The following is a 23,388-nucleotide window of genomic DNA, read 5'->3' on the forward strand; positions in this document are numbered from 1 at the left end:
CCAGCATTAATTACCCTGATACCAAAGCCAGTCAAAGGCACTATAAGAAAGAAAACTATAGACCAGTATCCCTTATTGACACAGCTGGAAAAATCCTCAACAAAATACTAGTAAACCAAATTTGGCAGCATGTTAGCAGGATTATACACCATGACAAGTGTATTCCAGGATTATTCCTGGAATACAAGGATGGTTCAACATATGAAAATTGACCAGTATACCACATTAACAGAATGAAACAGAAAAAAACACATGATCATCTTAGTTGATGCAGAAAAAGCATTTGACAAAATCCACCACCCCTTTCATGATAAAAACACTCAACAAACTAGTAATAGAAGGAAACTACCTTAGCCAGGCATGGTGGCTCACACCTGTGATCCCAGCACTTTGGGAGCCTGAGGCAGAAAAATTGAGCTTAGGAGTTCAAGATCCTGGGCAATATAGTAAGACTTCATCTCTACCCAAAAAAAAAAAATTTAAGTTAGCCAAGCATGGTGGCAAACACCAGTAGTCCCAGATACTTGGGAGGCTGAGGTAGGAGGACTGCATGAACCTGGAAGGCCAAGGTTGCAGTGAGCTGAGATTGTGCCACTGTACTCCAGCCTGGGCAACAGAACAAGATTCTGTGGCAAAAAAAAAAGAAGAAAAGAAAAGAAAAGAAAAGAAAAGAAAAGAAAAGAAAAGAAAGAAAGAAAGAAAGACAGAGAAAGAAAGAAAGAAAGAAAGAAGAAAGAAAGAAAGAAAGAAAGAAAGAAAGAAAGAAAGAAAGAAAGAAAGAAAGAAAGAAAGGAAGGAAGGAAGGAAGGAAGGAAGGAAGGAAGGAAGGAAGGAAGGAAGGAAGGAAGGAAGGGGAGAGAGAGAGAGAGAGAGAGAAAGAAAGAAAGAAGTAAAAGAATGAAACTACCTTAACATAATGGTAGCCATATTAAAAAAAACAAAAAAACAAAAAAAAAACACAGTTAACATCATACTCAATCATAAAAGACTGAAAACTTTTCCTCTAGGATCAGGAACAAGTCAAGGAAGCTGGCTTTTACCAATACTGTTCAACACAGTACTGAAAGTTCTAGCCAGAGCAATTAGGCAAGAAAAAAAAAAGGCATCCAAATTGGAAAGAAAGAAGTAAAATTATCTCTGTTTACAGATGATATGATCTAGCGTGTAGAACACTCTAAAGTTTAAAAAACGATTGGAACTAATAAATTCAGCAAAGTAGCAGGATACAGACAAAAATCAGTTGCATATCTTTACATTAACAAGGAACAATCAGAAAAGAAAATTATGAAAACAATTTCATTTATAATAGCAGTAAAAATAATAAAATAGGATTATCAAAGGACAGAAAAAAGTTGTCAATGAAAACTATAAAATACTGCTGAAAGAAATTAAAGACATAAATAAATGGAAACACCCCATGTTCATGAATGAGAGACTTAATATTATCAAAATGTCAACACTATCCAAAGCAATCTACAGATTCAATGTGATCTCTATCAAAATCCCAATGACATTTTTTACAGAAATAGAAAGGCCCATCCTAAAATTCATATGGAATCTCAAGGGAGCCTGAATAGCTAAAAACGGTCCTGAAAAAGCAAAGCAAATCTAGAAGACTTATACTTCCTGAATAAAATCTTACTACAAAGCTACAGTAATCAAAACAGTATGGCGCTAGCATAAAGACAGATACATAAATCAATAGAATAGAATAGAGCCCAGAAATAAACCTTCATATAAATGGTCAAATGATTTTTGACAAAGGTGCCAAGACCATTCAATGGGGAAAGGACAGTCTTTTCAATAAATGGTGCTGAGAAAACTTGATAGAAAACAATTAAATACCTAACACCATATATAAAAATTAACTCAAAGTGAATAAGAGACCTAAATGTAAGACCTAAAACTATAAAGCTGTTAGAAGAAAATTTATGGGAAAAGTTTCGCTACATTGGATTTCTTAGATACAATACCAAAGGCATAGCCAACAAAAGAAAAGAGAAAAATTGGAGTTCATGAAAACTAAAAAATTTTATATATCAAAAGATGCCATCAGCAGAGTAAAAAGGCAACCTGCAGAATGGAAGAAAATATTTGCAAATCATACATCTGATAAAGGGTTGGCATGCAGAATATATAGAGAACTCCCAAAACTCGACAACAAAACAAGCAACCCAATTTCAAAAATGGGCAAAGGACTTGAACAGACATTTCTCCAAAGGAGATATACAAATGACCAATAAGCACATGAAAAGATGTTCAATATCACTAATCATTAGAGAAATAAAAATAAAAACTACAATGAGCTACTACTTCACTTCCATTCAGATGACTACTATAAAAAAAAAAAAACAGAAAGTGTTGGTGATGTGGAGAAATTGGAAGACTTGTGTTCTATTGGTATAGCTACTATTGAAAACAGTGCAATGGTTCCTCAAAAAACTAAACATAGAATTACAATATAATATAGCAATTCCACTTATAGGCATTTCCCCAAAAGAAGTGAAAGCACGGTCTCAAAGAGATAATGGTATACCGTATACCCATGTTCATAGCAACATTATTCCCAATAGCTGAAATATGAAAGCAACCCAAGCGTTCATCAACAGATGAATGGATAAATAAAACACTGTAAATACATACAATGGAACATTATTCAGCTTTAAAAAGGGAAGACATTCTGACACATATTACAACATGGATGAACCTTGAGGACATCATGCTAAGTGAAATATTCCAACGGCAAATGCTGTATGATTCCACTTATTAAGGTAGCTAGAGTAGTCAACATCATAGAGACACAAAGTAGAATGGTGGTGGTCAGGGCTGGAAGTAGCATATTTAAGGGGTACAGAATTTGTTTTGCAAGATGAAAAGTGTTCTGGGGATGAATGGCAGTGACGCTCATACAACATTATGAATGTACTTAATGCTACTGAACTATACACTTTAAAATGGTTAAGATGGTAAACTTTTACATTATGTGTATTTTGCCAAAATAAAAAATAATAAATGTTTTAAACCTGTGCACTCTAGTACATGTATATTATACATCAATAAACATGCTGGAGGGAAAAAGCATATAGTGGCTACTACCCTTTCCCCTTCTATACTTAAGATTTGGGGGCCCAGAAAGATGAATTGACTTCCTAAAGTCATAGAGCCACTTTTGAGTGGCAGTGCTTGTTCTTAACACTTCTCTCTGCTGAAGTGTATATGCATATCAATACAGACACACGTCCAGCTGAACTTCCCCTCTGGAAGATAACTCTTTGCTCTCAGAGGAAGGGGACTGCACCTGTTTAATTTGCTTTAACAGTCCTAGTGTCAGAATCATACTTGGGAAAATATCTCTAATATCTGACAAAGGTCTCGGGAATGAGTTCCAACTAGGAGTTATTCTTCCTAGACTCCCTTCACCTATGGTGCCTGTAAATGGTGAACAATTAAAATGCCAATTATTCTGACCCCTCTAATTCAAACTTGAGAAAGTCTAGATATGATCTGGGCTATAGTCCAAGCTTTATGTTGAGTTCAAAAAGTGTTTGCATAATTTGGGGGGAAAAATATGCAAGTGGTACATTTGGCCCACTTAATCATAGTTAACTTTGATGAGACAGACTTCATGGTAAGACATTACAAGCGTATCTCACTGAATCTGAACATCAACATTATGAAGTAGGTACTAATATATACTCATGCCTGTTTTGTAAATAAAGACATTTAAATGTAGTGAATACAAGTAACTTGCCCAAGATCATACAGCTAGTAAGAGGCTAAACCAGGATCAAACTCTTGTCTCTCTCACTCCAAAGCCTGTGATCTTAATTAATTCACTATTCACTCCCCATGTAACACATAAAAAAGAAAAAGAGGGAAAAAAGGCACTTAGTAGTTCTAGATGTGCCTGTCATAAATGGTTCTGATAGAATCAATAAAGCAGGTCCAGAAGGGCCTCCTTAGAAGTCAGATCAAGTTACTGTAGGTCCTGGAAAGGACAAGGTTGGATAGTAAAGGCACTTAATACAGTTTACTAATGAAGATCTGTATGTGTGCATGCATGCGTGCGCGCGCGCGCGCGCGCACACACACACACACACACACACACACACACACACACACACAGCTGTTGCAATAAAGTCTAATTACAGACCTCCAACCAGTAAGGTACTCAGCTGAGTCAGGCAGCCCAGACACTGGAGACCAAATTGAGACCAACTTGCCCAATTTAAATCCTAAGAGTGCAATGAAGGGGCCTTGAACTCAAGTGGCAAACACTCCTGAAACTCAGATGAATCAAGGAAAGCTCAGCAAGGTGACACAAATGGAAAGTATGAGGCTTCCTTACGTCCATCTATTGCCAGATGGGGCACCAGGACAGCAGCTCCCAGAGGAGGTCCATGGCAAAGCACCCCCAGCTCTTAGAACCCTGTGAAGCACTAAGCTAACTGACACCATCCTACAGACTAGGACCAGTTGTATTAAGAGAAAAGGTGGCTAGATCACATGAATACAACCTGAAATCACAATCAGAATGAACCCATGCAAACAACAATGGCAAACAAGCTGAAGAACTACACAGGAGTGGCCACTTACTCTGGGGTTTTGTTTCCTTTTAATGCTCACTTGTTACTTGTTTATTCACTTATCAGCCAGCGTTTGACAAGAAAAATCTACCAGACAATATTTTTTAACTGTGAAAAATGTAGTCATTATTTTTTTTCTTTAAAAAGGGACATTGCTCATTTATTTCTGTAGCAGACCATAGAAGCAGACCTAGATCAGGCTAGAGCCTGATCCTTGGGTAAACCAAGATACAAAACAGGGGAATGGTTTTCTCTCTCTTGAGGAGCTTATAGTCTAGAGAAAGAGAAGATTAGAGATCAGTAGGAAGAAACAGGATCAAGGGAGGAGGGCAGGCAGGAAGATCTCAGGAGAAGGGAGAAGACAAATGGAGAAGCAGGGAGATGAGGCACAGGCAGAGAAAAACAGCTGAGGAGAAGGGTCTTGGCTGTGGGGCTCAGCAGGTGAGCTCGGGAAAGTCAGTACATATGTGAGCACAGTGCCTCGCATGTCTAAGCCCACACTGACTAGGTTCAGAGTCTTGTCCCAAATTTACTAACACACAAACATAAGTAGTTCCCATGCACACTCCAGTAGCTCCTCACTGAAAGCATCATGTCTGTTCTCTTCACGATACCTACCACAATTTTAACTATGTATATGTTATTAACTTGATAATTGCCTCCAACATACTTTCTCTCTCTCTCTCTCTCTCTCTCTCTCTCTCTCTCTCTCTCTCAACTCTAAGCTGCATGAGAACACAGTTTACATCTTATGCCCCTAATAATTTTCAGCTCTGCCATTTTCTAGCTGTGTTACCTTAGGAAGGTTATTTAACCTCTCTGATCCAATAGTCCAAAGAGACTTTGTGAGGATCAAATAAGAAATACATATAAAATACAGGATAGACCAGCCTGAGAAACACAGTGAGACCCCATCTCTATAAAAAATTTAAAAAATTAGTTGGGTATGGAGGCATGCACCTACAGTCCCAGCTACTTGGAAAACTGAGGCAGGAGGATCACTTGAGCCCAGGAGTTTGAGGTTACAGTGAGCTATGATCACATCACTGCACTCCAGTCTGGGCAACAGAGCAAGGCCCTGTCTCTAAAATTAAACAAAATACAGGATAGCTCTCATTAACATTATTCCATTTCCCTGAAGAAATACTGCACAGGAACAAAAGGTCCCACGTCTACATTCCACAAGAGCTCTTCCTCCTTATGCTAGATGAGGTTTATTCCTGTGGCCCATGGTTAGATTCTCCATTCAAGGATCTGGACAGAAAAATCCTATTTCTGTGACTGCATCCTATTTTATTGGCATTTCATCCCTCCAGGCAGTTTCAATCCTCTCCCCTATCCTCTTCTCCTCCTCCTGCCTGATGCTATGATGCCACAATCCAGTCTCTGTGACTTGGAGGAAATGTTTCCATGGTGATGAGCAGTGATGTCATAAAGGGGGGATTGTTACAGGGTTGAATAAAATCTGGCACTAGATGCACCCTGCCTCCTTATATAAGAGGGGGCGGGAGACAAGCCCTATCAACACATCCCAGAAAATGGGAAACCGAATCACCCAGGGGATGGCAAGGAACGACAGGAGAGAAAGTTCCAGTTCTGTCCACCATGCACTATGAGCCCCATTCTGGAAAAGAACAGATTTAATAGACCTCACCAAGATGAGAATTGTTTTTCGTCAAAGGAAATCAAAGGAACAAACAAGAGGCAGTGACCACCGGAGACTTCACCTTTTGGTCTAGGAAAACCCAAGGAGACAGTGTCTACATCCATCAAAGCCCAATGTATCAAATATTTATTGAATAAGAACCCACAGACTCTTTCTTACCAGAGCCTTAGATTGCCATGTGTGTCTGTGTGATTGCTCCAAAGACAGACTATTGTGATTTTGGCCCCATATGCATTTTAGAGTAACAAGTCTTACTAGAAAAATAACAGCCAGCCCCAGCTTAATTCCTAGAGAAACTCAAACCACCTTGTTAAGAACATTGCCAGAGGAGATTTTATACTAAGGAGCACTGCACAATGCTGTTTGCCATCTCTGGGCCCTCTTAAAGCAAGTCCAGCCTCGGAAAAGGAATGCCTGCCACCAGGGAAACGTGGCTGCACTGCTGGAGGAAGAACTTGATCATGATGGGCAATGTTTGGAAGTAAAGAAGCATCTGCTGCCTTGGAAAGCCTTGGTCAGGGCAATCATTGTCACAGGCCACTTTTTTTCTCTATCTCTTGGAATTTCAGAGTGACTTAATGATTGCTACAATTGTGAGTGCCACGGAATAGATCCTGTTCCATAGAAGATCTCCCCTGGTCCTACAGGAGGCTCTGGGAGCCAGTGCTTTAGAGAATGCATAGTCCCTTATTCTTTCTCTGGGCAGCTGGTTTTCCTGAAGGCTCTGCTCCCAGTGAGCACAGTCCACAGGAGTAGCTAAATGTGTGCAGTACGTGTGTACTTTTATGGCCTTCATCATTATTTATGAACTAACTTCAAAGGGAAGTCATTTCCATCCAGGAAACCTGACATATGCTTTTTCACATCAACACATGCATAGAGATAACTGTGCTTTCTTATTATTCCAGAGAGCAAGAGGCAGTGTCTTCCAGAAGTCAGTGTGGGCAGCACCAAACCATCCACCACATATCAGAGAAAAGCCAGACGGCTGGAAGGCTCTATTCCCAGGCCATGCTCCAGTCCCCAAACATGCCACCATCTCTCATGCCTCCTTACTGGGCCCAAGCTGTCCCCTTGACCAGGAATGTTCACCCACCCCCATCCCATCCCCATAGCCCCTTCACTGTAAGATCTGGGCCCAGCAAATGGCCCAGCTCCTCTTCTCTGAATGTTTCTTTAATGTCTCTGAGAAGGAGTTCCATCCTCCTTTACTGTCCATCTCTTCCACCACATGAGGCGTTGGGGGAAGCTCTTTGAAGACACGGGACCCTTCCTCATTCATATTTGAATACTGGGCCCAAGTACATGCCCCTAGCATCTGCAACACACACATGCCAAGGTGAATGAGGAGATAGATGCCAAGATCCTTGAGTGCTGCAAATCTTCACTGCCAACTTCAACTACTCCAAAATAAAGTCAAATTTTTAAAAGTAAGTTTTGGTGACTCAAGTGACTAATTTTATGGACAAGGACCCCTTAATGAAATCTAAGAGGAGGAATATGGTGACATGAGCAGGACGGGGCTATGAGACACTGAGCAAACTGTTTATCCTCCCTAAGCTTCGATTTTCTCATCTGCAAAAATGAAGAATGGTGGAAGTTTGAGCTCAAAGTCCATCTCTAACATTCTAACTCAGTGGAGCAGCCTGTGGCATTTTCACATCCTTAAACAGAAACGTGTTACACTTCAAGGATGATTCCTGAAGGCATTTTGCTGCCCTCCTGGATTGATATTTCCTTTCATTTTCACCTTAAGCCCCACTCCTGTTTATTGCTCACAATGCACTCCAGGTTGGGGATGGCTGACAATTCCCCCATGAAGGACACACTGTAAAGACAGATGGAACTGCTGCCTAGTCAAGCTACACTTAATGCAACGTCACCCCAAGACAGACTACATCCTCTTCCCCAAGGCGTCTGAGCCTACCCTTAGCCAGCCCTCATCCCACCTCCCCCAACAGCCAGCAGAGCTCTTCCCAAGTCATGCCTGAGCCCAGATAACTTCATTATTTTACAAAGGCATCTCTGTGTGCCCGTATATCCTGTTATTCTCCTTGTCCATGACAAATGCTTGGCATAAAAGTTACCTTTGGAAATGTGTTAAAGCAGGCAGCATGCACATTCAGAGAGGCCAGGGGAAGGCGAGAAGGCTGGGGGATGATGGAGATGTTCTTCTTTACTGTGCATCAGAAAAATAAAAGAAGAAAGAGGAGTGGGGGCTGCCAGGGTGAAGGAAAAAGCTCCTGGTTCATTCAGCAGCAGCATGGATGTGTTCAAAGTGTGTCCTAGTTGCTCAGCAACCAAGAAAAAGCACTTTAGAGAGCAAGAGGCTAATTGGATAAATGAATTAATTAGACATTTCTGAAGTCATTGTCGTAAATGACAACAGGCTTGTGTGGTCAGTATTTTGCTAGTGAAAATGTCTTCCTATCCCTACCTGAGCTTTGATCCAGAAAATGTGGGGAGCTGGGGAGCAAGGGAGCCACATAACAACATATCAGAGATGCTATGCAGAGAGAGGAAAGCAGTGGAGGAAGCCCTGCCTAGGAGAAGTTGAACTAAATGGCCTTCGAAGTCTCTTTCAACTTTTAATATTTGATCAGTTTTGCACTGCAGGGTAGGGAGGACAAGAAAAGGAGTAAATCCCCACTCTGCCAGCCTGAAGGCAACTTAATAACCTGCTTTCCCACACCATCCTATGGGGTTTCCCTCTGCTGTATTTAAAGCAAGCAAGTGCCCATGAAAGGCGATAGACAGCAGTTGTTAGGGAGTTTGTGTGGTGTTGGTGGTTGCTTTTTTCCCTTGCTCTGCTTTGCTTCTCCCTGTTGGCTTCCTTTAATTACAACAGAACCCCACTGGCTGCTCTAATGATGGAGAGGACTCCACTGTGCCAGGAGGGAGCGGGCAAGAGGTGGGAAGGGAACAGGCAGAGTGAAAGGAAGGCAGCTGGCAGCTCCCAAAGCTGGAACGAGAGACAGCAGTGTGGGCTTCTGCTGCTCCTTCCACTAACAAGTTGCTGAGTGACTCCAGGCAAAAACTCAGCCTCTCTGAGCCTTTCTTTTTCCTCCCATGAAGTAGGGAGAATGGATTTTGTGGTGTTTTGAGGACAATTGACGCCATTGCTAATTACATGTTTCCCTTGCTCAAAATTACTAAGCGTTCCCAGTGCCTACAAAAATAACGTGCAAGTTTGCCTCCGTGATCTGGTCCTATCGCTTCTTGCCTCTCCTGGTTCCCCAAAACACCCTATTACTTCTCACCTCCAAGGCTTTACTCATCTTGCTTTTTGCCTGCAAACACCAGCACTTAAGAACAAATATTCAATGAGGCTTCTAGAAAAGAACGTGCCAGTTTAACTGAAAAAAGGCCCAGGAGTTGAAAACCCATCTTAGCCCTCATGAGGTCAGCAGTTCAACCTTGTATTGCTGAGGCCTTGCTTCCCTTGCTGGTATGAATTGGAGAAGTGGGCTCTATAACTCATCAAGGGAGGAGCTCTCAAGTCAGATGGTCCACGTGGGGCTTGCAGTTCTGTCACTCACCAGCTTTGTGACCTGGGCCAGGTATTAAGCTCCACCATGCTTTTATTTACTCATCTTTACAATGTGGCTCATAATAGTAGAAACTTCATCGAGTCACCATGAAGATTAAACAAGATGCTGAATGCAAAGGTTACAGCTCAGTGTTTGGCACACGGTAAGTGTACCCTAATTGTCTATTATTTTTGTAAAATTATATGATTTTAAAATGAAATAAAAGCTGATATCTTCACCTTCTCCCACCCATTTGCTCTGATTCTCGCAGCCTATCTGCACTCACAAACTCTGTAATATCCTGATTTTGACATCAATAATACAGCAGACTCAACTACCCTACATTTGTATTTTCCTCTACTTCATTACCCACTCTGAAGCTTATTAGCAGCGTGAGCTTGGTAATCTAACTTCTCTTCATCAGTTTTCTCATCTATTAAAGAGAGATAATAATAACCTCCAACTCACAAAGTTATGGTGGGAAAATGAGATGACACAAAGCACCCAAGACTGGCACCCGGCACATAGCAGACCTTCAGTAAATGCTAGATCCCATCCCCAGAGGCTTCACTTTTGATTCCAATATTGATTTGGATTTCCATCCTTCCACCTACACATACTTCTCTTAGATTTCAAGTTCCCAGAAGACCAAGATCAAGTCTGAACTGTTTCTTGTGTATCATCAATCACAGTACTGAAGTGCAATTAGGAATCTGTTCAAGATATTTAAAAAACTATTTATTGCAGGATGATATCTATCTATCTATCTATCTATCTATCTATCTATTCCCAAATCATACTACCTTAAATAACAATGATATTAATAAATATATAGGCAATAACAACTCAACTATGAAGTGTGTTTGATCTCAGCTATGTACAAGCAAGTCTTCTTTTAAAAAGGCTTAGCCAAGACTAAGTCACAATGTCAAGACTGCACTGGACAAGGACAGCTCGCCTGTTGAGGTATGTCACTGATGGCTAGGATGCCCATGATAGTCAAGGAGCAGGTAATTTGGCATTACCCATCCCTGCTTCAAGAGAGCAAGTTAGGGTGGTGGAGCAAGACATGTATCTTTCTCTGGGTGACAGCAGGTATGATTATCTTTATAAATAAATAACATAGCTGTCAAGGGGGAGATGAAAAGTACTCCCCTATTTCTTATCCCTGAATATTACAAGACTCGTCCTCATTCTCAACTCCATGGGCCCCTGTTCTGGGAAGAAAGAAGAGAAAATGGTAAGAGATGGGACAGGAGAAGGCAGAAGAGGGGAATAAACTGGAAACCCCGTATTTGCTCAGATGCTGAAGAACAGAATTTAACTGTGTGAAGAAGAGAGCAAGAGGAAGTTGTTGTTTAAGTGGTTCTAGAGTTTCTCTTTGGACAACGAAAAGGTTTTAGAAACATAGTGGTAATAGTTGCATAACAATGTGAATGTAATTAATGCACTGAGTTGTAGCAGTAAAAATGATTCAAATGGCAATTTTTATGTCATATGTATTTTAAATAAATTTTAAAAATTGAAGAGGAAGAAAAGGTACAGAGCAAAGCTCTCCCCAATTGCCCCTCCGCTTAAATCAAGAAAAATTCATCATTGTAAGTACTTGACCAACACAGAGAGAAGAGCCAGTCTTTGGCCAGAGCCCATGGCTCTCCTCTCATGGGAGTCTTTTGAGGCTCAGCCATGCGTCAGACAGGAAATAGGCATCTCTGGACCAGAAAGATGTCTGGACTGGCCTATCTCTCCCTGATGCCAGCCCTAAGAATTGGAAAAATTGGGCAAATAGTGCAGGCTCTGATTTCAAGAGTCACCATCCCTAAAACGCCTTTCCAAACCATCCCCAACTCATTCACCATTAGGATATCAAATTTAAAATGTGAAAGGCTCAGAAAAAAAAAAAAGTGAAGATGTAAAGGACCAGTATTACACCATTTCCCCTAGATCAGAAAGACCTAGGAAAGTGGAGGGTGCTGGGTAGAGGGGAGGGGGAGGGGAGGGCCACAGGAGCTCACTTCCCCCCATCCCTTGCTCTTATTTTATTTCAGGTAAAGGCTGACCCAGCCGCCATACCTGAGAAGGGACTCAGACTCTGGGGTGTTTTCTATTTTCTTCTGTGCCTGGAAGTTCCTCCTCTACCTAAATGTTAACCTATAGGTGGTCTTGCTTTATTTGCTATAAGTTCACTAGAAGCAGTAGGTCCTACCCAGCTCACAGATAGGCAGGATGGACAGTTAGGAGCAGGATAATAAACTCTCAGGTAAAAAACTAAAGCCCACTTTTCAGGAAGCCACCTTAGTAACTTAAAATAAGAAGCAGAGCCACCTAAGACACAGCAACGTGCAGCTATAGATGCAGGTGCTTTGAATTGTCTCATTTTTGGAGTCACCTGCCATTCTTTGAAGATGCACATCTCCACCCTCCTATCATCCTCAGCTCCTTTAAAGGAAATTTAAATCAGGCAGGAACTGCTTCGTTCTGAGAAAAAAGAGAAACGAAGGGCTATTGCTAAATCCCAGCTCATCCTCGGGCCAGTGCAGGAGCATCCCCCACTGTGCAGGCATCTTTGCAGGGGCCTTTCGGAGAGTCCTCCCTCCTCCATCCTGGGGAAGGGAACCAGCAATGTTGGAGGGTGCAGCTTCCTCTCCTCTTAAAAAACACACACCCTCCCAGGCGGGTGAAAGAATGGCTGGCAGAAGGCAGACCAACTGTGAGGGAGATCAAGCTAATCTCCAGGATGTCTTACCTAACAATAACCATTTCCTACTCATTTTAGAGTATCTTCTACCACAGGGCAGGCACCTTGGCAAGCACTTTAAACTCACTAAACCCTCACAAAGACCAGGCAAAATGGGATTATATCCTGATTTTATAAAGGAGAGAAGTAGGTCTCAGAAAAGTAACTTGCCCAAGTCACAGCTACCTAGTCAAGGGTAGAGCTAAGATTCAAGGTCAAGTCCTTGCAACTCAAGCATTACTCTTCTACCTAAAGGGATCCCAAACCTGATGTCTCCCCACTAGTCATCTAATTTATTCTTCCCAAGGCTACATTCTGGGAGGAAATTCTCTGGACTGAAAACTTAATGGAATACTAATGGGCATCCGAGTGTTACAGAAAGAGCACTGGACTAAAAGTCAGAGAACTGGACATTGGCGCGGGCGTTTCTACTATCTGGGTGAATTTGGGCACTGTACAATCTCTCTTGCCCACATTTTCTATGTCAGAAAAAAGATGTAGTTAAGTCATTATGTGTTCTTTCCAGCTCTAAATATTGTCTCTGAATTATTTATATTTTAAGGGGACCTTAGAGGGAACAATGTTCAACATGAAGAATGGTCCTCTAATTGTGAAGATTCTGGAAAGGAAAAAATAAAATCAAGCAAAAAGTCCTCCTTGCTCCCCCTCAAAATCACAACATGTGTATAAGCAACTTCTTCTACAGTTTAATTACAATGATATTCCCTTTAAAATATCTGTACATTTATAGTTTATAATGCCCTTTCAAATACATTATTTCATTTTGATCCTTGCAACTATTACACAGATGAGGAAACTTGAGTCTCAGATGTGGACTTACACCATTTCATAAAACTAGCAGATATTCATATGAAGGCTAGTACTCCAATTTCAGTTTAGCCACAACCAAAAAAATAAAAGCGCTTATGTATAACCCTGCACTTCATCCAGAGTCCTATTACAGCATGAGCCCATTCAGGTAACAACTGTAAGCTATCACCATTATCACCATCACCATCACCATCACCATCATCATCATCATCATCCACAATAATTTCATTTGAGCACATAATAGACACTAAGTAATCACTGTCAAAGTAATTAAGAAAGGGGACTTGAGACCAGGTGCTGTGGCTCACACCTGTAATCCCACCACTTTGGGAGGCCAAGGTCAGTGGATCACCTGAAGTCAGGAGTTCGAGACCACCCTGGCCAACATGATGAAATACTGTTTATACTAAAAATACAAAATACAAAGTGAGCCAAGATCATGCCATTGTATACTCCAGCCTGAGCAACAAGAGCAAACTCCATCTCAAAAAAAAAGGAGACTCGTGCGGCTTCATCACATATGAAACACCTACCAACTTAATCTACAGGTAGGACCAGCTCTGCTTAGAAGCATGCAGACATAATACTCATGTGCATACATGTGACCTCTCTGCTCTTTTTCTCTCCTCATCTCAGCTCCTGAAAAAAACACACAGATGAGCCCTTTCTCCTCAGACATGATTCTTTCAGCATCCCTCAATCTGCCACTGCAAACAAGCTTGGAAGAAGTATATATTCAGTTAGCACATGACAACAGTGTTTCATACAATATAATTAACACTGCCCCACCCCATTTCTTTAAAAATTAGTAAGTGCGTAAGAAAGAAAACACAAAACAAAACCAGAAGGGAGAAAGGCAATTTTAAAATGAATTTGACTGCAGAAGCTTATGTTCCTGTAGGCATAGTGGATATTAATAATTCAACAAAATATTACAGTAATTACTATACTTTGCAAAATCACAACAGTGCACTTTAGCACAACTCCTACCAATCTCCCTGCAACTTCCATTAATAAATAAAATACAATTCCCTACATTAAATTTGTTGTTTAAAAGCTAAATATTTTATCAGAACTAATATATTTTAAATAATCAGTCAAAACCAGGAAAATAACTGGTCCTGTATTTCTCACCCCTTCAAGTGAAATTCCATCTTCACAGTTAGAGCTAAAATTGATTTCAACTCCAACAAGAATACACTAAATGTTAGGGTCTGAAGGCCCCTATTGAGGGAACTGAGGATTACTCATCTCTCAGGCTCTGCTGGAATCTGATTAGCCTGCCAGAAGGAGAATGAGAAGGAAAAAGAGTACACAATTAATTCTTTTGGACTATAAATCTGGCCTACCTCATTCAGCTCCAGAAAAAGAAACCATGAATTGTAAAGAGAGGCAAGGGGCAGGCAACCACCAAAAAAACACTCCTAAGTCCGTCCCTGAGCATGTATGTAGGAGGCTAATGATCTCAAAATATAGGTGAACCTCACTTTACACTGTAATTATGTTCCCACAAATTTGCTACATCCAACCTCTCAAGTTCTATTGATTTTACCTGCTGCAAAAATGCTGCAAAATAAACCACCTAAATCTCAATCACTTATTCTCACAACAATCAATCACTTATTCTCAGAAATATTCAGGGCATCTGGGGGTTGGCTGATCATAACTGGGCTCAGCTAGGCGGTTCTACTGGTCCTGGCTGGGCTGGGCTGATGTAGCCTGGGCTTGGCTGGGAATAGCTGTGTACTAGTTGTCTCTCATCCTCCTCCTGAGACCAATAGGCCATGTTTTTCTCATGGCCACCCCAAAGGCACAAGACAACAGGTAGAAACACACATGCTTCTTGATAACTCAGCTTGAAACCTGCACACTATCACTTCCACCTCTCTATTGGCCAAAGCAAGTCACAAGGTCAAACCAAAAGTTAGAAGATGGGGAAAAAGATCCCACTCACAGAGAGAGGACACTGCAAAGGTCCCATACAAAGGAAGTTATAAAGAGAAGTGAAGAATTGGAGCTAACGACACAATCAACTACATTGGCCAAATATTTCTTCAGTAGACTCCTTCTTACCTACCCCCACTGCCACCATCCAAGCCATCACCCTCTTCAGCTACATCCTCTTAGCATTCATCCTTTTTTTCCTCTAACCCACAGGGTGATGAGAGTGGTTTTTAGATGTACATTTAATTTTATCACTCTCTTACTATAAACCTTTTCATGGCTTACCTCTTTGCTTTTTTTCTTTTTCTTCTTCGACAAGGTCTCACTCTGTCATCCAGGTTAGAATGCAGTGGCATGATCACAGTTCACTTCAGCCTCAACCTCCTGGGCTCAAGTGATCCTCCTACCTCAGCCTCAGCCTCAGCCACCTGAGTAGCTGGGACCACAAGCACATGCCACTATGCCCAGCTAATTGTGTGTGTGTGTGTATTTTTTGTAGGGACAGAGTTTCTCCATGTTGCCTCTCAAACTCCTGGGCTCAGGGGATGTGCCCTCCTCAGTCTCCTAAAGTACTAGAATTACAGGCATGAGCCACCATGCCAGGCCATCCCTTTGCTATTAGAATAAAGAACTAAACCCTTGCTTAGTCCTGCCCATGCCTGCCTGTCTAGCTCCATCTCATCTCTCACCTTCCCCAAGTCCCTCTGCTCCAGCCACGCTGTCCTTCCTTTCCCCTTCAAATACCTTGCTCCTTCCTGCCTCCCTCTCCTCTGCACCTAATCCACCCTGTACATCTTTGCAATCTCAACTCATCTGCTTCTCCCTCTCTGCCCTTCCTAGGTTAAATGTCCCTAGTGTTAACATGTACCTCTCAACCAGAGAACTGCTCACCATTACAGACTCAGAATCCAACAGCACCTGGCACATAAAGGGGATGCCACAAATATGTATTGAATATTGATGTGTTAGTCCATTCTCACATTGCTATAAAGAAATATCTAAGACTGTGTATTTTATATTTAATAAAAGAAGTTTAATTGGCTCATGGTTCTGCAGGCTGTACAGGAAACATATTAGCTTATGCTTCTGGGGAGACCTCAAGAAACTTCCAATCATAGCAGAAGGCAAAGGGGGAACAGATGTCTTACATGGCAGAAGCAGGAGCAAGGCAGGGTGGGGGCAGCAGGCACTGCACACTTTTAACCAACCAGATCTTACGAGAACTCACTCACTGTCACAAGGATAGTACCAAGAGGATGGTGCTAAACCAATCACTCATGAGAAATCTGTCTCCGTGATCCAATCACCTCCCACTATGCCCCACCTCCAACAATGCAGATTACAGTGTAACATGAGATTTGCACAAGAACACAGTTCCAAATCGTATCAATTGGCTATAGCTGTGGTTTTAAAAAATGACTTTAAATTTTTTTAAATAAAAAGTAACTAAGGATGATAGCCTCCAGCTCCATCCATGTTCCTGCAAAAGACAAGATCTCATTTGTCTTTATGGCTGCATAGTATTCCATGGTGTATATGTACCATATTTTACAGAAATAAAATACCACATGTCCTCACTTATAAGTGGGAGCTAAATGATGAGAACTCATGAACACAAAGGGAGGAACAACAGACACTGGGGGCTATTTGAGAGTGGAGGATGGGAGAAGCAAGAGGAGCAGAAAAAATAACTATTGAGTACTAGGTTTAAATACCTGGATGACAAAATAATCTGTACAACAAGCGCCCATGAAATGAGTTTACCTATACAACAAACCTTCACATGTACCCCCGAAGCTAAAATTGAATAAATAAAACAACTCCTTTTTTTTTTTTTTTTTTTTTTTTTTTTTTTTTTTTTTTTGAGACGGAGTTCTGTTACCCAAGCTGGAGTGCAGTGGTGCGATCTCTGCTCACTGGAAACCCCGCCTCCCCAGTTCAAGTGATTCTCCTGCCTCAGCCTCCCAAGTAGCTGGGACTACAGGTGTGTGCCACCACACCTGGCTAATTTTTGAATTTTTACTAAAGACAAAGTTTCACCATGTTGGCCAGGCTGGTGTCAAACTACCGACTTCAGGTGATCTACCTGCCTCAGCCTCCCAAAGTGCTGGGATTACAGGCATAAGCCACCACACCCTGCCTAAAACTACTTCTTTTGGTTGAGTTTTACATTGAAGGTATTTGGATAACGAGTGTCAACAGCAAATGGCCCTGCAGAGTGTATAATCCCCCACCTTATACTACCGATTTTGCATAAATCCAGTTTTAATGCATCGGGCTTCCTCAAGGGTTGCACATCACTAATTTGAACAAAGTCACAGGTATCTTATGTTATGTAACTCCTTTTCCCACCTCCATCAGTCCATGAGTAGAAGGGGAGACACATATAATGCCAAAATAGCACATGATACAAAATCATCAAGTAACCTAAGTACTTCCCAAATCCAAGAAAAACTTTCTTTGACCCTAGATTTCTCTATCCAGATGAACCACCAAGCCAATGTGAGAGCAAAACAAAATTTTAGACATGCCAAGAATCTTTTTTAAAAGTGGATATCCTGATCATCAGAGAAATGCAAATCAAAACTACAATAACATATCACCTCACCCCAGTTAAAATGGCTTATATCCAAAAGACAGGCAATAACAAATGCTGGTGAGGACACGCAGAACACTCGTACACTGTTGGTGGGAATGTAAATTAGTACGACTAGTATGGAGAACAGTTTGGAGGTTCCTCAAAAAACTAAAAATAGAGCTATCATAAAATCCAGCAATCCCACTGCTGGGTATACAGTCAAAAGAAAGGAAATCAATATATCAAAGAAATATCTGCACTCCCATGTTTGTTGCAGCACTATTCACAATAGCCAAGATTTGGAAGCAACCTAACTGTCTATCAACAGATGAATGGATAAAGAAAATGTGGTACATATACATAGTGGAGTACTATTCAGCCATAAAAACAAATGAAATTCAGTCATTTGCAACAACATGGATGGAAGTAGAGGTCATTATGTTAAGTGAAATAAGCCAGGCACCAAAAGACACACATGGCATGTTCTCACTTATTTGTGGGGTCTAAAAATGAAAACAACTGAACCCATGGACATAGAGTAGACGAATGATTACCAGAGGCAGGGAAGGCTAGTGGGGGAAAGGGGGAGGTGGGGATTATTAATGGGTATAAAAAATAAAACGAATGAATAAGGCCTAGTATTTGATAGCACAAAAGGGTGCCTACAGTCAATAATAATTTAATTGTACATTTTAAAATAACTAAAAGAGTATAATCTGGATGATTTCTAACACAAATGATAAGTGCTTGAATGAACAGATATCCCATTTTCCATGATGTGATTATTATGCAATGCATATCTGTATCAAAACATCTCATGTACCCCATCAGTATACATGCCTACTATGTACCCACAAAACATTTTTTAAATTAAAAATTTTTTTAAAGCATTAATATCTCCCAAGCACTGGGTGACCATATGATTCATCATCTAAGCCAGGATCTTTTGAGAGTCAAAATACATCTACTCACATTCTGTCAGGACACGAAGTATAAACCAAGACATTCCCATGCATTCTCTGAAAAAGATTACTTGAGGATATGCCACAGAAAAATGAAAAGCAGCCCACAACGGAGGAATGGAATCCAAAAAATAGAGGCACTAATCCAAGAGTAAAATAAATAGAAATCTCAAGATGACAGAAGGGAAACAGGCCTAGAAAGAAAGAAATCAGTACAAATTAGAATATCTAATAATAATACAACTGAAAAGTTGGAATATCATAGTACTATGGTGAAATAGCATATTCTTTATCTTCCTATAAAGAAAATAAAACAAGTAGAAACACAAGGTACAACAGAGTTGTCTATAAGAAATTTATACCCTACACTGACATGGCAGAATTCTGAACAATTGTCAGAACAATAGGTAATCTATTTGACCTCAAAGCTCAGGACACTCCTTGTCAAGTGACCCACGTTTGGTGATAGAGTACGACATCTCTTTCTTATTGTGCTAGTAGATTTTGTTGCAGATAATAAAAACAACCAGAATTTTTTAACACTTTCATTAATTTTCATTCACTGTGGTCTTGATTATGTTCAAGTTATTTCCTAAGAATGCTCCATTAGCACATGTCTTATGCTATCTCACTGCTCTCTGCAATAGCTGTCCAACATGTTTACCACACACAAAACTGTAAGTTATTTTGGGTGTCCGGTCTGCATCACATAGATTTTTTTTGTACATGCTGCCTCACTAGGCGTATAGTAGGCGCTCTCTAAATACTTCACATGATCTGAAAAGAGTAAGGCAGAACAATCAATACAGGTCATGACCTGGGGCAAATGTTTTTTTAAAACATCCAAATTACACTCCCATCTGAGAATTTTATGATATCAGGTGTGACTTGAAATAAATTGTATATCATGCCTGGAATAAGAATCTTGGAGTTTTTACTACCACGGTATGCATGTTAATGGCAGTGTTCGTTTGTACTGAGAGAAGGCAGAAGAAGGCAAGAGCTGTATCTGGTCTCAAATCTGTTGTCAAAGGGTCTATAGCTCCTTAAGGGAATGAAGGAGAGGTGAGGTAAACTAACAACTTGGGTTCATATCACCCCTTATTCTTTACAAAATGCTTCCATGTGCACCATCTCATTTTTTAACTGTGACATAAAGGGAGCAAATAGGATCGTCCCCATTTCACCCATCAAGAAATGACTGACCTAATATATCTACTTTGTGGTGAGGTGGGCTGCAGCAGTTTTTGCAACTTTTTCATTTTACAGGTGAGGAAACTGAATCTCAGAATATTCAAATAACTGAATTGGCATCATACTAAGCAAAAAAAAATATTGAATGAATGAATGAAAGAATGAATGAAAATACATCTGCTTGAAGTAAGACCAAATCTAGGCATGCTTGAAAGAAGCACTTTCCATTTTTTAAATCATATTTGTAGGTTCTCTCCTTACTAATAATGCACCCATTTAAAAACACACACACACACACACACACATTTAAAACTGGGGTTTAATCCTACGGGGAGCTCTGGGAGACCATGAAAGAAACATGTCTCAGAGTTAGCCAACCCCAGTGGTCAAGGGGGCTGGATATTTATCCATCAACTCCCACCAGTCATTGGTAGTGGCTGCTCCCTGCTCCCTCACAGGCATTAATTTCTTGACTCTTCCTTGCCTTGTGTGATCAAAGCAAGCTACCGTGGCCAGGGAAAGCTGTTGGGCAAACAGTCCCTGGTGCTGGTGGTTGGAAATCAGGCCAGCATGCAGAGCAAAGGAACACCCCGGAATATGAGTAGAGTACCAACAAATCTCCAAATGAGAATTAACATATTTTTTTTCTGAGAGTCTGACTCTGTCACCCAGGCTGCGGAATACAGTGGCGCCATCTCGGCTCACTGCAACCCCTGCCTCCTAGGTTCAAGAGATTCTCTAGCCTTAGCCTCCCATATAGCTGGGATTAAAGGGATGTGCCACCACGCCCAGCTAATTTTTGTTTTTTGTTTGTTTGTTTGTTTGTTTTTGTTTTTTGAGTAGAGCTCGGAGGTTTCACTATGTTGGCCAGGCTGGTCTCAAACTCCTGACCTCAAGTGATCTGCCCACCTCAGCCTCCCAAAGTACTGGAATTACGAAAGTTAACATTCTTATGTTAAAATTGACTATTATGCTAGGGCCTTTATAGGCATCATCTCTAAGATTCACAACAATCCTGCAAGACCAGTATTATCATCATTTTACAGCCAGCGAAACTAAGGCTTAGAGACTTGTTCAAGGTTGCTGTTGCTTACGGACCTTCTCATGACAGAAAAGATGTTTTAGAGTTTTAAGAAATCTTTCAAACAAAAGTTTGCTTTCAAGCATGAATAACACTGAAAGCAACACAGTGAGATAAGCATCTGTTTCACCACTAAGGATACCCTCCTCTTCCACCACCACTCTGGAAAGCAAGTTTCTCTGTGTCACCAGCTTCATTGTCTCAGAACTCTTATTGTAGACAAGTTCCCCCACTATGTGTAATCACATTCAGATATGGCAGCTTGAGCTATTTTTCTAGTCTTGAAAATGTTCAACTCGGTAATTGTTCTTCATCTCCCACTGAGAACAGATTTTTAAAAGAAAAAGTTTATTTCTTATGCAGCAGTGTAATCTTTAACCTGATTCTAACCATCTGAATGAGAAAATGCCTACATCACCATAGATGTCAAAAAGGCTTTTGGGAGGATGAGTCAGGCATGTGGGACCTGAGAGCCTGTGAGAGATAGCTGCAATGTCCCAGGGTGCAGACCCCAGGCCAGCAACAGCAGGCCAGACACTTCTCTATCCCCAAGACACTTGTTCTTTATCCAGGCACTTTAAAGTATTTAAGCAAGTATTTATTCTGTTCAACTCAGTAAGCACCTATTGACTAACCACCAGATACAAGAGAGCAAGCAAGCAAAAAGGAAGGAAATACAGAAGAGATGGGAGAACCCAGCCTAAGCATCACTTCCAGCTGAATCTATTTGTAGAGTGTTAGTTCAGTCATTAATGGTCTGAGTATCTAACTGCTGGATGAACGTGTTTGTATCTACTCCCCTTTTTTCTGTAGGAAGAGGCTGAATGATCAGCCCCCCAGGATTGAAAACTGCCCTGCTGCCAACTGATTATTCATCTATGGGTCATCATACAACCCCTACACAATTCACTTACAGGCTACTTTTCATCTTCCCTTCTTCGGAACAATTCTTGGTACAGCATTGTCTCGTTATTTCATCCTATTTATTTTCACTTCTTTCCCAGGGCAACGCTCCCTCTAGTGTCTATGTAGGGCTCTCAGGTTCCATTCTTGGTACACAGGGTGAAGGCAAAAAGGGAACTCAAGCCTGCAACTCTATGGGTATAGATCACCACAAAGTAATTAGTGGATTGTACCAGTGTGATAATTCTGAGGAACAGGCTGCAGATATTCTACAGATAGCTCCAATCCATGTGATACGCCCATTTCACAACAGGCACAAATACAGAAGAGGAGAGGAAAAATGAACATCGAGGTCTAGCCCATGACTTTGGCACAGATGAGTCTTTGGCACAATGGGATCTGCTTGCGAACCAGCCCCAGCAATCCAGTGATCTCCAATGTTCTAGAAGCTACACACTTTACTCACTTCCCTCAAGAAGCCTCCCTTGATTAGCTATGAGTTGTATCATGGATGCCCAATCTGAGAGAAGCTACTCTTCATCTTTCTGGATCCCTTAACTCTCCATGCAATAAAAGCCCTGAAATAATGTTAACCTTATTCATAGCTTATTAGTGTAATCATCTAACTAATGTGATTCTGTTTCTATTACAAATTCTGACTATGAATTTCAAGAATCCAGGTCCCCAGTCATTCACTTCTAGATCCTTTTCAACGTCTACTTTAGCACGACATAAATGATAGACATGGCAAAGACTCATGTGACTGGGAGCATGAACTATGGGAGGTGGTTGAAATGAGTATCTTGATGAGAACTGGGATCTAGCCAAGGCCTTGCCATCAGCTCACTGGGAAATTCTGAGCGAGTGCCTTCTACCTCTGCTTCAACATTTCCATCTGAAAATTAAGGGAAGGCCCCTTCCAGGTATAAAAATAACAACTAAACTAAAAGTATCTTGAGTGCTTGCTACAAATGGGTCAGGCACTCCTTTTAAGCACCCTGCCCTGTACAATCTCACTTACTTCTTACAACAGCCCAAGGTGAGAGACACTATATCATCACCCCCTTTTTCCATATGAAGAAACAGCAGAGAGGGTAACAACTTGCCCAATGTCACACAGCTATTAAGAAACAGAGGCAGGACTTGAAGCCAGGCACCTGGCTGCACAATCCATGATCTTATTTAGTATGTGGCCTGTTTCAGGTTCCCAGTCTATCCGTTCTCAACAAATCCGAAAGAGGATTGCATTCAGGATGAAATCTCTCCACAAATATGAATTCACACAAGTTGTACCATATACCCGTACTAAATAATCCTACAACCTCACAGAATCCTTGATTATCCTACATAGCTTTATTTCCAGTCTTTCCCCTAAA

The 23,388-nt window shown here is 41.0% G+C and overlaps 1 protein-coding gene and 2 long non-coding RNA genes across 4 annotated transcripts in view; 2 read left to right on the forward strand and 1 right to left on the reverse strand.

Moving 5' to 3' along the window:
- LOC105478298 (sortilin related VPS10 domain containing receptor 3) overlaps nucleotides 1-23,388 on the reverse strand; it is a 612,041-nt gene that overhangs the window by 580,318 nt on the left and 8,335 nt on the right. The gene's annotated exons all lie outside the window — the stretch shown is intronic.
- LOC105478297 (uncharacterized) lies at nucleotides 6,079-7,686 on the forward strand. Its single transcript, XR_985233.3, has 2 exons — nucleotides 6,079-6,845; nucleotides 7,161-7,686. It is a non-coding gene; the product is annotated as an uncharacterized lncRNA (long non-coding RNA).
- LOC105478296 (uncharacterized) lies at nucleotides 9,810-13,206 on the forward strand. Its single transcript, XR_985232.3, has 3 exons — nucleotides 9,810-9,945; nucleotides 10,618-10,748; nucleotides 13,082-13,206. It is a non-coding gene; the product is annotated as an uncharacterized lncRNA (long non-coding RNA).

This window comes from Macaca nemestrina, chromosome 9, assembly GCF_043159975.1.
Source record: "Macaca nemestrina isolate mMacNem1 chromosome 9, mMacNem.hap1, whole genome shotgun sequence".
Lineage (NCBI taxonomy): Eukaryota > Metazoa > Chordata > Mammalia > Primates > Cercopithecidae > Macaca > Macaca nemestrina.